Source organism: Thunnus albacares, chromosome 3 (genome assembly GCF_914725855.1).
Source record: "Thunnus albacares chromosome 3, fThuAlb1.1, whole genome shotgun sequence".
NCBI classification, from domain to species: domain Eukaryota; kingdom Metazoa; phylum Chordata; class Actinopteri; order Scombriformes; family Scombridae; genus Thunnus; species Thunnus albacares.
Window position 1 is genome coordinate 37,082,148 of NC_058108.1, and position 14,894 is coordinate 37,097,041.

The window sequence follows — 14,894 nt, forward strand, 5'->3', positions numbered from 1 at the left end:
TCCCAGGCCTTGTCTCAGCCCTGTAATACATTTCTATCATGCAGGAATGCTGCTGCTGCTACAAAGTCCCCCAGCGATCTCCTGCAATTACAGTTGGAGATTGGCTGCGTTACAAGCCAGGGATGCCCCCGTTTTTCCCTTCTCTGTTTTAGTGGGGCAACAAAAAAAAAAAGGAAAAAATGTGATCAACTTCATGAACACAGGAATCAGCAAAATAACTTTCTGTCGTGTGAGATAGAGTTGTCCTTTAACAGTTTTGTTTGGCTGCCAGCTCACTTAAAAAAAAAAAAAAAAAAAAAAAAAATCTGTATGCTTAGATGAGATTTATGTTGTGGATTTGTAAGCTATGAAATACAGCCCACTGCAGGAAAATGCTTTACGAGTTTTGGGAATGTTTTGAAGATTGTGGCCGTGCTATCGATTCACAGATTGTTGTTTTTCTTTCCTTGCATATTTCAGAAACCAGAGTCCACTGTGCGTGTCTTATTGTTCCGTAGACAATTCTTTATTGATCGGGAAGCATGAAGGAGCTTTTAAAATCATCTGCCAAAAAAAAGACTATTTTCATGCACCGAGTGAATCATCGCACATACATTTTTTCTCAAGAGAATTTGTCCAAAACGGAAAAATGATACCCACAAAATATTTTGCATCCTAACGCGGCCTCCTGACTGAGGATTTTTCAGGACAAGAAGCCGGCGGTCTTTTGTCTTTTTCTCTCTCTCGGTCTGAGCTGAGAGTCGTACATGTAAATGTACTCACAGCGTCGTGTAATGTGTTAGAAATTTGACTCATTGACTCCCTAAACCAGGCCAACCAGGAAACAGCTGTGTGTGTGTGTGTGTGTGTGTGTGTGTGTGTGTATTTGTGTGTGTGTGTGTGTGTCTGTATGTGTGTGTGTGTTTTTAGGGTGTTGGCTTAACAGCTAAATTGTGATTTTTGACTCAAATCCTGCAGTTTCTTTAAAACATCGTCTTTTCACTCTGTGACACACCAACATATTTATATATTTATACATTATGTTCCCATAAACTAAAACAACAGATTAGGGCTTTAATGATTATTTACATTACGGAAACATCTTGTGATTATTTTTGCTTTTAATCAATTTAACTGTGACTTTAAGTTATATTTACAGATTAATGGAGACTTCATGTAACCAGCAGCTGATCTGGATCTGTGCTCCCGAGGACCAAATATGAGCTGAGATGAATTTGGTTGAATGTTTGATGTGAGTTTATATTCTAACTTTTGTAATGACATCTTTTTCTCTCCGTTTCAGCCTTCTATCTGGACTAAATCTGCATTTTTTTTTTTTTTTGTTGCCAGAATTGAGCTTTTCTGAAACGGTTTCCAGAGTGTGTAAATCTTTAAACGCTGTGTTTATGCGGGGAAACAAAACTCTCACTAAACGATGACATGAGGATCAGCGAGGGTCGCGGCTGTGTGGCCTCAATGTGAACAAAACAAGCTTCAAACTTCCTCTTTGTCAGATGACGTTGTGATTATATAATATTGATTTGACTGCTGGTTAATATTAAATCACTATTTTATACTTGTTCCGTTGTCTGACAACGGAAACAGAAAAATATAAATGAGACCAATGACATTTTTGAATTACAGACTGAAACTCAGCTGTCTGTAGCTGTCAGTTAGACAAGTTTCTGTCATCTAACTAACAACAATATGGCCGATCATACAGCACATCCTCCACTCCACTCTTATTTTGAAACAACAAACTAAAATGACATAACCGATGTGTCAGAAACACAGCAGAAGGTCTTTGAAAATCATTAAAATTAAAAACTTTTGTCTGCCTAAAATAAAAAAAATGTTTTCAGTCTAAATAACTGTCTTGTGGCTTAATGTGTAAAGCTAAACGGCAGTAAGACGATAGCATCCAGTCTGACGACTCTATGGTGTTTCTTTCATGAAAAGGTTCAAGCGGATCTCTAAAAAAGGACATTTGAGACTCCATATTTCTGTTAACATGAGGTCTTCCTGATCACGACAAAACCACGAGAAAAACATTGGTGTCCTAGCACAGTTAATGAAGTTAACCTGCATTTATGTTGATTTTGTCAGATGGTGTTGCGACTATAAGATAATTACTCGGTCAGCCGGTCGTCTCTCCTACTCGTTGAGACATGTTAGCTGTGATGAAATTTGATGGTTTGCCAGCTGATAAGATGAAGAAGAAGAGATTGAGTCCTTTTATGTTGTTCATGTGTTTCTCTGTGGACAGGGTTCTCTACTAAAACGACCTGGAAATGCTAATTAAATCTTAGAGTCAGCTCTAATTAACCACCACTCGGCCCAGCTTTGGGCCCAGTGTCGGCGCCTGGAAACTGAACAGCGTAAATTGGATGATTTAGACGTTGAATTCATCACGAGTTTGGTCCACTGAGACTTTGTGAATCTGTAAATTTACAGTTAAATTTTATGCAGCACGGGACAAAGGTCATTTGTTTTTCCTCACAAGTGTTTATTTCCATCTTTAACATATTTAGCATTTTAGTATTTATACAAACTATGCAACCATGTGAAGACTTTGTAGGTGAAAAGGCATCTAAGCTAACGTTGCACTAGCAGGTATAAAAAAAAAAACATTTTTATTCTGTTTCACAAGTAAGCAGCTCTGCTTCTCTCTGACATTTACAAAACGGATGTTTCCCTCTGGGGTTTTTTTTTTCCTGGATGTGAACACAGTTGCATGTTAAGTGATTGTCTGTGACACACATTAGTAAGTCTGTGTGTGTGTGTGTGTGTGTGTGTGTGTGTGTGTGTGTATGCAGATTTCAGGAGCCAAACATCTGCTGGTAATTAGCAGAAGTCGCTGCAGACGATCCAGCAGCTTGTTCATGCTGCTGTCTGTGGAAAACAGGAAACCCGTTGATGTTTGTATTTCTGTGAAATGTTTCTAATACCACCAGAGCTGATGGTTCACAGAGTGACTTTGATGCTTTGAAGCTGTTTTAGCTCAGACGCATTAAGTTGTGAACAAGCAGTTGTACCTCAGAGGAGGTGCAGGTGGATCAGATGGGAGATTTGGTTTCAAGTTATAATCCTACAGCATGCTGAGTGTCTGCTCACGCTCAGACTACGTCTACATGAAACCACCAAATTCTAAAATGTTTTCATGCAAAAACGACCTTCGTCCACATTAAAACAGCTGATCCTCCTACTGGGCATGTGCAGAGGACAGTTAGGCAAGTCAGCCACAGAAAACCAGTGAAGAAGAAACGGTGTACTGTTTCTGTTTACTGCAGCAGATTACAAGTTTGAGCGGAGAAAGGTGGTAAATAGCTACGTTAAATCTGAACAAGCTAATCAAGTAGCCGTCCGCCGTTGTTGTCATCGTCAGTAGTTATTTGATCTTTCCTCGCTCCTTGACCCGGAAGTCGCTCTGTCCGCCATCTTGAAGGCTGTCCCAAAGCGCTTATGTGAGTGATACATGAGCGCAGCCTTCATGGAAGTCTTTTACCAGCCGACACTCGACGCTCCTTATTGGATATCAGTTATTGATTGGACGCTGCAGATGATTGGACGGATCTGTTTCACCATCTAGTTAAACATCTGTTAATAGAAGGTCTGATCAATAACAGAATCATAAAGTTTTGTCTTTTCATGATCTGTTATTTCCCCCATTAACTGTTGGATGGATCAAATTAGTCTGTCTGTCAGCAAGAAACATTTTAAACACATTTATATTTTACATCTTCCTGAGTGTCGGGTTTGATATGAGTTACATCAGTTTATTTTTCTCTGAAACGTTTAGCCTAATAAATCATTTCCAGTGTTCAAAAGACACCCTGATCATATTCTGGCTTATTCAATAATTAATTCAAAATCAGAATATCAATAAATACAGACAATTCATAAATAATATAAACACATTTGACCAGTAGAAGTTGATGAGCCTCTGAGCAGGACGCAGTATAAATACAGAATGCAGGTTTTTATTCATGTGCAGGTGTTTGTTGAACAGGTAACAGCTGTGCAGCTTTATTAGTGTCAGCATGTGTGTGGAGACACAAACTACAAACTCAAAAGTCTCTACAGCTGTTCAAGCCGACTGACAGCTGATCAGCTGTGATCAGAAACAGACGTCACGTCACATGATAACATACTTCCTCGTTTCCTCGCTTGGTTTCCTTGCGTCTCTTCATGCATCCTCAGTAGGAGCGACTAAGACACAAGGATGCAAGTGAGGGAAACATGGATGTAATTTAAGGGAATTGAGATGAACCTGTTGTTTCTTCTTCTTCCTCTTCCAATGAAACGTCACACTACTGCCACTATCTGTTTAGTCAGCGATATGACAGCGTTTCTACAAAGCTCTGTTTTCCCTGAACACACGACAACGCCAAGCCGACGTTTTCACATTTACACACTCTGAAGGATGTTAAGGAAAAGCTTTCTCATGGAAGAAAATACACTGTTTTAGCCTGGATGGAGGGTTAAAACGGAGATAGAAAGATGTGTTTATGTATTTAGCCAGCTTAGAGTTTGTGTCTACATCGCGTTTCTTTCTGAGCGCCGGCGTCTTTTTTCGATGGTTCCCAATGAGGAGAGAGCGCTCCGCCTTTTTTGTGTGCCTCTGAACTTTCAGAAAGGCTCTGCTGTCGTCATTGTCACTCCTCTTCAGGCAATCAATCACATCTATGACAGATCATGTTACCCACATCCTCTTTGCTCTCAAGGAAACTATAAAAGACTGAAGGACCATTACATCATAATACCAACGTTCTAATGCTCTGCTTGGTGCTGGTTCTATTGAAGTCTATGGAGAAGCACACTAAAACCCAACATATCTACATCATATGACCTTTGATGGAGAAATGCTTCTACCAAATGTAAGAACACTCTTCACAGAATACTGACTGATTTTTCTAAATGTGCGCATTCGTCTATTTGCTGTTGATCTCCAAAGAGCATACTTTACAGCTCATGGTGAGTCCAATTAAAATGCTCTCCATGGCAAATTCTTTTAAAAAGTTGCAAGTGGCCCTTGAAAATATTGAGTTTAGGATAAATAAATACTGCTAACAAAATAATAGTCTTCAATCCGTCTCTCTTCCTTTTATTTCGGCTGCTTTAGGACGATTGACAGGGCTAATAATAGCTAGTGTTACGGGAATATCATGTACAATCAACGCCTGGGCTGTAATCCCATTTGTCTGGTGCCCTGCTGTCCGCCAGATCAACTGTGGATAACGTTACATAACGTTAGCTAACAGGCTCAGAGTTAATTTAGTTAGGGTATTACCACAGTTTTGCTAACTTACTAACATAAGTCTGTTACTAACATCAATCACATATGCAAGAAGAAGCTCCAGTCTGTTATAAATCTAACATAACATTGTTGTAACTTGCATATTGGATTAACATACAAATCAAGCGAAATGTACCTTGAATACACATGAAACATTAGCTAAATAACAACACACCAACATAACATCATACAACAGTTAGAGTGGTGATATAATCTTAAAGAAATTGTCAAGATATTGTTTTTTTTTTTTTTAAATTCAGGTTCTTATAGATGATTTTCTTTTATATGAGTCGAAAGTTGTTGAGACACAACTTTCTCTAGTACTTTAGAAAAGAATGGAAGATTAGAGACCAGTCGATAGTTATTAAGAGACCCTGGATTGAGGTGCAGTTTCTTAAATAGAGGTTTAACCACAACCATCCTAATGCTTCTGGGGACAATACCAGTCGTAAGTCATAAATTAACAATATCTAGCATTGTAGGTCCCAGAAAAGTACTACTGGTAAAGGGTCAAGTAGGCGAGTAGTTGGTTTAGAAGCTGGCATGAACTCAGCCAAAGTTTCAAGATAGACAGAGGCGACTGAAGCTCTGAGGTAGAGCGGGTTGTCCACTAACTGGAAGACAGGCGGTTCGATCCCCGGCTCCTCCAGTCCGCTGGTTGATGGGCAACTTGCCAGAACCCCAAAATGGACCCCAAATTGCTGATGAGCAGGTTGGTACCTTTCATGGCAGCCTCTGCCATCAGTATATGAATAAATGGGTGAATGTGGCATGTAATGTAAAGCACTTTGAGTGATTGGAAGATTAGAAAGATTCTATATAAATGTAGTCCATTACCATGACCATAGTCTACATAGATAGTCTAAAAAATAAAACACCCAGATGAGACAACAGAGTGTAAATAATGCTTGTGCTGTTTGACCTGTTGCTCTGCGGTTCATAAGAAGCATCTTCATCCAGTAATGTTCTGTCTCTTTCAGTAATGGTAACTGTACTCAACAAAGATGGCAACAGCTGTAGCGTCACAATGCTTTTTCTGGTATTTATATCTTGTTTTGATGTTGGATGTTAAACATGGTCAAAGTTCCAAAACTTTAGGTCACCATATGTAGAAATGCTGCCTGCAAGTCAAAAGTCAGGGCTTCGACGTGCTCTGAACACTTCATTTGTGATGTTTTTTTCCTACCTTGCTTACGAGCTGACGTCGGCTCATCGCACATGCCCATAAACAGCCGTTCATTCTGTGGCCTTGGTTGCTAAGGTGGTTGCTAAGGTGGTCACTAAGGTGGTTGCTAAGGTGTTTCCATGTGTTGTTCAGCTCCAACATGTACGGATGGATTTGAGAAGTTGACATTTGGAGTAAAGAAGGAGAAAAAGAAGTGAAATCCTGCTACTATAGTTTGTTTACGTAGCCTCCGGAGCCGGAGGAGGAAGCTTCCTGAAAGCTGACCAATCAGAACAGAGTGGGCTCATCAGGAGGCGGGCCTTAAAGAGACAGGAGCTAAAACGTCCTGTTTCAGACAGAGGCTGAACTGAGGGGCTGCATAAAGGACCAGTAGAAGATAAATAAGGAGTTTTTACTATAAATCATGCAAAGATATTCCAGTAGAGCCCCAGAATATAAATATAGAGCTGGAGATGTGCAGAATATGTCCTCTTTAAATTACATAAAAATTTAAAATGTCACTAAAATGTCTTGAGTTTTTGTTTAAAAGTAACTAAAATCAAATTTTAATGACTACATTTTTATTGAAACAAATGCACATTCTCATAAAAAGACTAAAGTTAAATCATAATCCGGTGCCAAAGGTAAAATGTTGGGAGTCACGGTCTGTTTTCTTCAGCTGGTGAGGATGAAAAATGTCCTGATGATCCATAGAGATTCAGCCTGCGGTCGCCTGAAGCTTTTCAGAACTCCACATGTGATGAGTTCACATCTCTTCTCTGAGGGTTTCCACAAGGCATCCTGGGAAACGTAGGAAACCACTAACTGCAGTAGAAATACACAAGATGAGATTAAACAAGGTGCTTTAAACAGAAAATAAAAGTCTCCCCACCTCTAAAAAGACACAAATTTTATCATAGAGAGTAGACGTTTCCCTGTGAGGTTGTAATGGTGAGCTGCCTTGCTGAAGGGCACCACAGCAGCAGCTACAAACACTGAGCCTGACTCTGTAGTGATAAGGTTGTTCCTGTGTTAGTGTGTCTGCAGCTCTGCAGTTCCCACGCAGTCATCCATCATGTGATTCCTGACGGTGGGAACAGCGACATAGAGAGAGGGCTTGTGTCTGCAGCAGCGGTGAATTCTGGGAAGGATACGCATCCTTAGTGAGGACAGAAGGTTGATTCTCCTCTCTTATTAAGTTAACATTTTTACCCCTCCAGTCGTCTTCAGCGTACTGGAGGAGTCAGGAAGGTGTGTGTGTGTGTGTGGTTGTGTGTTGCCTGTAGGAACCTTACAGACAGTTTGATGAATTTATCTCCAGCATGTGTTTGAAGAATAAATTCTTCCATTTCCTTCAGTTTGTCGTTTCCTCTGTGATGACAGAGGTAATCTCAGGTCACGTCTCCTGTCAGTCACGTCCGCACCTGAAACTCCTTCAGGACATTATTGTTCATTCCATTTACGCCTGTCAGACGTTATTAGAGAATCACGTCCAAATCGCCGAATTCCTGAGAAGCGTTTATATTCAGATTAATTTTAAACGTCTTTGAAATGCGAACTGTCACTCCCAACAGTTTTTTGAAATTGTTTGTTGTCTTATTTAGAGTCAGTACAGTTGTGAAGCATGACTTCTATATTCACATTTCAAATATTTATTTAAATGATCTCATTGATGTTACTGAACATAAGAACTCACGACTCTCCTGGATAATGTAACGATCCTAAAGGTTTATATTCTGACACCAGTTTACAACACTTTCATGTTTTGTCTGTGATTTTGGCAGACAGTTCAGAATACTACAATACCCATGAGCCTCATCCGCCGTTGCTATGGAGACGAAGCCAGTCAGAGGTGTGAATCAGAGCGCAATGAATTCAAAACGCTTCATTGCTGAAGTTGTAAAATCAGTTTTCTCAACATTGTTATCCTTAGCTTCTGCGTTAGCGATGCACATGACCAAATTTTAACCTCAATGATTGGGTGTTTCTTGCTGAATTGCACCTTGGGAGTTGTAGTTAACTTCTACCTTGAACTCTTTATGTCCTCAGTCTTGTAGCTTTGACTTTTTACTAAAGAACCAGATATTTTCTAACAGCTGTTCATCTTTTGTTTTGATGATTTAACCAGGAGAGTTTCACATGTTGATCCAAACTGTAATCACTTACATTATCTATAGAAAAAATAATAAGATAAGTCCAGGACATTTTTAGCCTAGCTTAGCACAAAGACTGTAAGAAGGAAACTTCTAGCCTAGCTCCATCAAAATAGAAAAAACATGGCATCTTATTAGCTAACAAGCTAGCTGCATCCTGTAGTCTGCTGGTTTAGCTGACAGAGATCAAACCAGTCACTCCACTATGAGGTCAGGACTTTAGAGATGCTGCAGTTGTTGGTCCACAAATACGTCCAACGCTAACTACTGCTAAAACCACAGTGTCTCCTATCTTAACATTTCTGTTTATACATCTGTTCAATAAACAAGATAGAACATGTATAACAAACAGAACTGGGATTCTTGGAAGGTGATTTTTTTTTCTTTTTTGATGAAACTAAGCTAGCAGTTTCCCCCTGCTTGCAGTCTTTATGCTAAGCTAAAGCTAACCTGGCTCTATCTCTGCACTGGACACACACAGTAGAAGTGTGTTTTAATTGGCTAATCATTTAGTTAATAAAATGTTTTTAAAAAATTGTAAAAAAAAATTGGCATTCACTGATTAAACGATTGATCGACGATCAACTAATAATCGTTGCAGCTCTAAAAATAATATAATAATAATTCAAAATGGTTAAAAATGACCAAAATCTAAAAAAGTTTATGTAAAAATGCGACTTAAAACTGCATAAAAGTTGATTTATGACATTTTCTGGCAGACAACCATAACACGTATTATCTTGTATGCGTATACTCTTTGGTAGACACTATTGTGGCAGACAAACACAACGCCAACGTATGCATCTTGTGTGTGTTTACTCTTTGGTAGAGGGCGTATGACACCACTGACAGGCGACCAAATGAAACGGACCATTACGGATTAAAATTACAGATTTCTCTGGGTTTGAAAATTGCTGGAAACATTTGGGATAACGTAAGTACACCACTCAACAAAATATATAACACTGGTGGTCTGGCCGTTTAGACATTTTAATGTGGAATTGATACATATTATAGCTTTAATTCAAAGCTTTCTATGTTTGGTTTGAGCTCTCGGCAGCTGTGAGTTTAGCCGACCAAACTGGTCTTCTTCCCGCTGTTACATTCAGTTCAGCACTTTAATTTAACCACGGCACCTCTGGGGAACGTGGGGTTTGTCTTCCCAGTCAGATTGCATAATAATAAGTTTACTTGCAGCCAAAGCAAAGCACAGAGGGACTCCAGAACAAAGCAAAGAAAGAACCTGTGGTATTCTGAGTGCATAATGTACAGATTGGGCAATTATTTGTGTTCATTGTGTGCTGTTATTTTTTAGATGTAAGATTCAGTCAGAGTCAGGTCAAAGGGTTTAGGACCAGTTATTGCTACAGGCGGATAACTTAGTGGTGGAAACTCTGTTTCCCCCCCAAATGAATCAAAGCAGTGAAAGAGTCTAAGAGGACAGACATTAAAATACAAGGACATGATCCCTCACTGGCTTCCCACCCAATAACACAGACAGTTGAATATAAAGCTGGAAGTGCAGCTGCTGGACGCTGAACTCAGGTTTCTGGTAGAGACGTCCCGAACCGAGCAAGGGGACATCTTTTTTGTGATTTTCTATTATTTATATCCTGTTATGATGTTGAATGTTAAACATGATCAATGTCACAAAACTTGAGGTGAACTTCAGCTTCAGCTGCTCTGGCTTTTTGTTTGCTTTCTCCTCATGACGATGTCAGATTGTTCGCAAATGCCAACAAACAGCTTTGTTGCTAAGGTGGTTGCTAAGGTGTTTCCATGTGTTGTTCAGCTCCAACATGTACGGATGGATTTGAGAAGTTGACATTTGGAGTAAAGAAGGAGAAGAAGAAGTGAAATCCTGCTACTATAGTTTGTTTACGTAGCCTCCGGAGCCGGAGGAAGCTTCCTGAAGCTGACCAATCAGAACAGAGTGGGCTCATCAGGAGGCGGGCCTTAAAGAGACAGGAGCTAAAACGGCCTGTTTCAGACAGAGGCTGAACTGAGGGGCTGCATAAAGGACCAGTATAAGATAAATAAGGAGTTTTTTATTGGAAATCATGCAAAGATATTCCAGTAGAGCCCCAGAATATAAATATAGAGCTGGAAATGTGCAGCATATGTCTTCTTTGATAGATCGGTTTAAATATGTCTGGATAAAGATGTTGGCTGTTAACTTTAGGAACATAAAAGTTTTAAAACAGCCATAGTGTTGTGAAGTGTTTTTCCCTATTTTTTTAAGTCCAATTTCATTTTTTTCTTTAAACAATCTCCTTAATGTTACTGAGCAAAGACACAAAGACTCTCCTGGATAATCTGACAATCCTACAGGTTTAAGTTGTGGCCATCATATCATATCATCTTTGTTTCTGAGAAATCATGTTTTGGCATGATGTGACAGCTGAGAATACTACAAATACCAATAGTATGAAGAAGAAGCCAGTCAGAGGTGTGAATCAGAGCAGTAATTAGCTTTTGAATTTGTAAACAAAAAGAGCCACCATAGTCACTGAATTAGAGTGACCCAGAAGTTAAAATGATCAGAGTCAACATGGAGTTTTGAAAAGAAGGACAAGAAGAAAAGAGTTTCTCTGAGTTGAGGCCTCCTGCTGCGTGCTGACACAGATACTCTTGGCCTAAATATGTCCGAGCACAGCTCTCAACCTGTGTGAGTTTCTTTTGCAGAAGGCGTGAAAATGAACAAGAACTGATGATGGAGCTTCGCCAAGTTTTCCACACCGCACGCTGAGAAAATTCCTGATGCGACTGCATCAAACCGCGAGAGTCAACATCAGCTGATCTGAAAGTGCTGGTGAGGCGGGGGGGGGGGGGGGGGGGGGGGGGGGCAGTTTTTTACACACACACACACTCTTTGTGTACTGCTAATGGCAGTTTACACAAGACATCTTTCCAGGTTCACCATATCAAGATATATATTTGTTTACCACTCGCCTCATACATAAATCTTTATGTCAAGTAGAAATAAAGAAATCTCCAGTAAAAGATGAAAAATTTAAACTGCACCATTAAAAAATGGCTTAAAAATGATTTAAAGTTTTAAAAGACCACAGCTAATGAAGACTGCTTGTGCTGAGTTGTCAAAAAAACTGAATGTGCCCACTGTCCCCTGCAGGCCACCGTAGAATGATTCATGGAAGCCGATGAGAAAAGAAAACGGCAACCAACACAAACCACAGCAGGAAAATAAAAACCCAAAACAACAACATTGTTATAAACTGAACCAGAGGAAGATGAAGATCTGTCATCTTTCTGCAGGCCTGCAGCCAGTTTCCACTGAACAAAGAAACTTGTGACCTCCAAAAACTCCAGTCATGGTTATTTTCAGGCTTTCTGAGGTATAATTCAAAACATCATAAAAAAAATAAATCCATTGTCAGACCGCCTACATGTATGAACATCAATCTGACACAAACTTTCTATGACAATTTAAACCTCTCACAGCTCGTCACGATTCCTGATTCTTCACTTTCCTTTGTCCGTTCTGCCTCCGTCTCTGCTTTCAGTCCCAACACTCTGCCCATGGTTTCGTCTTTCTCCACCTGAGCACTAGATGCTCCCAGACTGTTTTTACCTGGTTTCCACACCCACCTGCTCACCTGTTACCACTCCCCATTACCTCATCAGTCCCAGTAGTTGACATACTGGTCCTTGTCAGATTGTCAATGGTGCAGCATGCCTTTGCAGTCTAGACATCCGGTTACCTCTTCCTGATTATAGTGGTGGAAGAAGTACTCAGATGCTTTACTGAAGTAAAAGTACCAATACAGCAACATAAAAATACTTCATTACAAGTAAAAGTCCTACATGAAAAACCCTACTACAGTAAAAGTACATAAGTATTATGAGCTTGATGTAGTTAAAGTATTGCAGTAAAAGTACATAAGTATTATGAGCTTGATGTAGTTAAAGTATTGCAGTAAAAGTACATAAGTATTATGAGCTTGATGTAGTTAAAGTATTGCAGTAAAAGTACATAAGTATTATGAGCTTGATGTAGTTAAAGTATTGCAGTAAAAGTACATAAGTATTATGAGCTTGATGTAGTTAAAGTATTGCAGTAAAAGTACATAAGTATTATGAGCTTGATGTAGTTAAAGTATTGCAGTAAAAGTAGTGGTTTGGTCCCTCTGACTGATATATTATTATATATGACATCATTAGATTATTAATAGTGAAGCATCAGTGTTAGAGCAGCATGTTACTGTTGTAGCTGCTGGAGGTGGAGCTAGTTTACACTACTTTATATACAGTTAGCTAGTTTAGTCCAGTGGTTCCCAACCTAGGGGTCGGGCCCCTCCAAAGGGTCAGCAGATAAATCTGAGGGGTGGTGAGATGATTAATGGGAGAGGAAAGAAGAAAAACCAAAGTTCTGATACACAAATCTGTTTTCAGTTTTTGGACTTTTTCTCTAATCTTTGATTTTTGCTGAAATATTGGATCATTTGAACATTTATTGAAATGAAAGCATGTGAGAAGTTTAGAGGGAAAAATCACTATTTGGTGGAGCTGTTAACAACTCATAGACATGTGAAATGTGACCCCGACTACACACTGCTTTTTGTAAGACGTCAAAAGACAAAAAGGTTGGAAACCACTGGTTTCATCTTTAACAATGTGTTGTATTTTAAAAGCTTGTTATATTATCCATTGTGTCAAATCTTCATCTGAAAAGTAACTAAAGCTGTCAAATAAATGTAGTGGAGTAGAAAGTACAATATTTCCCTCTGAAATGTAGAAAGTAGCATCACATGGAAATACTCAAGTAAAGTACAAGTACCTCAAAACTGTACTTAAATACAGTACTTGAGTAAATGTACTTAGTTACTTTCACTGCTGATTATCTTCTAGCTGTATTTGTGACCTGATACCTGTTTCCTCCTCATATCGCCTCGTTCACACACCTGTGACACATGCTATTGTGCATTAGCTAGTTCTGGGTGTTAGCGTGTTGTGTGTTGATGGTGAATACAGATGAATCCAGAATTCTCCATTAAATCCTCATGTGTCATTCTAAGCGCCGACCGGGGGGCCGCTATAGATCACATGATCTGCCTACACGAGGCCAATCATGAGCAGCCACCCCGCTGGTCTGTTAGCTTGGTGCTAGCGTTATGTTTCCTGGCTGAAATTCCACTTTTACAATATCGTGTAGAACTGAAATGTTGAGTTGATTGACAGAAATATAATTGGCAACTATTTTGATAATTAATTGATCGTTTCCAGCAAAAACATTCTCTATCTCTCCAATGTTGAGACTTTAATGTGGATTTAATGTGAATAGAGCAGCCTTTATTCACAGGAATCTTCACTGTGTCGCCCTGAAGCAGGTGACAAAGTCTTTTTTATTTTAAAGCTCAGACTGGGTTTGAACTCATGTCACATTAACATCAGTAAATCAAGTGAAGGCTGCTGCTATTTACAGAGCTGCTTCATTTCACAAAGCAAAGAGTAGCTTCATCTAATTACATTTCCCTCAAACAAACTCTGGACAGTAAGGCATCTGTCAGTAAACAGAGGGCAGAGAGGAAGAGATGCTTCAGTCTGCAGGAGAAGAAGTTTCCACTGTTGTTGTTGTCAAGTCACATCAGGATTACAGCTTTGGTTTGATATTTTTAGATAATGGTCCCAATATGAGACGAGTTTATACACCAGCACAAGACCTTCAAGACCTTTTGTTGGAGGAATAAAAACATATTTGTCTAAGAGACTTTTTTTCCATTAAACAAAGCAGCCATACAAGAACATTTCTGAGACAAAATGTCTTTTAAATTCCTGATTAGATTAGATTAGATTCCTGATTTCCTGATTTATATCGCTGCTTATCTGATCGGATAACAAGAAGGATGGTATTTGATTCCAACTTTCAACACCTGAAACTTTCTGCAGTCGCATTTCTGTTGTTGCTGGACGTTATGTTGGGGGAGAGGGAGTTTGTTTTTTGTGCTTTTTGAAATCCTTTTGAAAAGGTTCAGTACCCAGGAATTAAAAAACATGTTTGTTTCTGCATACGGTGAACATGATGCAGATTTGTGAGCTGCTGAGTGTAATGATGTTGAAATGTCCTGCAGTAAATGAAGCTGTTATATTACATGTTTCACAATTCAGGAAAAATATTAAGCAACAGCTGTGGAGCAAAAATTGTTTACATCATAAAGCCATGAAATGCCTGGAAGTTAATGGACTAAAATTTATACCTCCTAGTTGAATCTTTCCATGCAGATAGATGCCAACAAGTCCTACAAATGAAACAAGCAGATACGTGGTTTGACCATATGACTCC

The 14,894-nt window shown here is 39.3% G+C and overlaps 1 long non-coding RNA gene across 1 annotated transcript; it reads left to right on the forward strand.

The window, feature by feature from the left end:
• The first annotated feature begins 4,125 nt into the window (after window positions 1–4,125).
• On the forward strand, window positions 4,126–12,368 carry LOC122975457. The gene is made up of 3 exons (XR_006400676.1): window positions 4,126–5,987; window positions 11,279–11,405; window positions 11,727–12,368. It is a non-coding gene; the product is annotated as an uncharacterized LOC122975457 (long non-coding RNA).
• The last annotated feature ends 2,526 nt before the right edge of the window (window positions 12,369–14,894 follow it).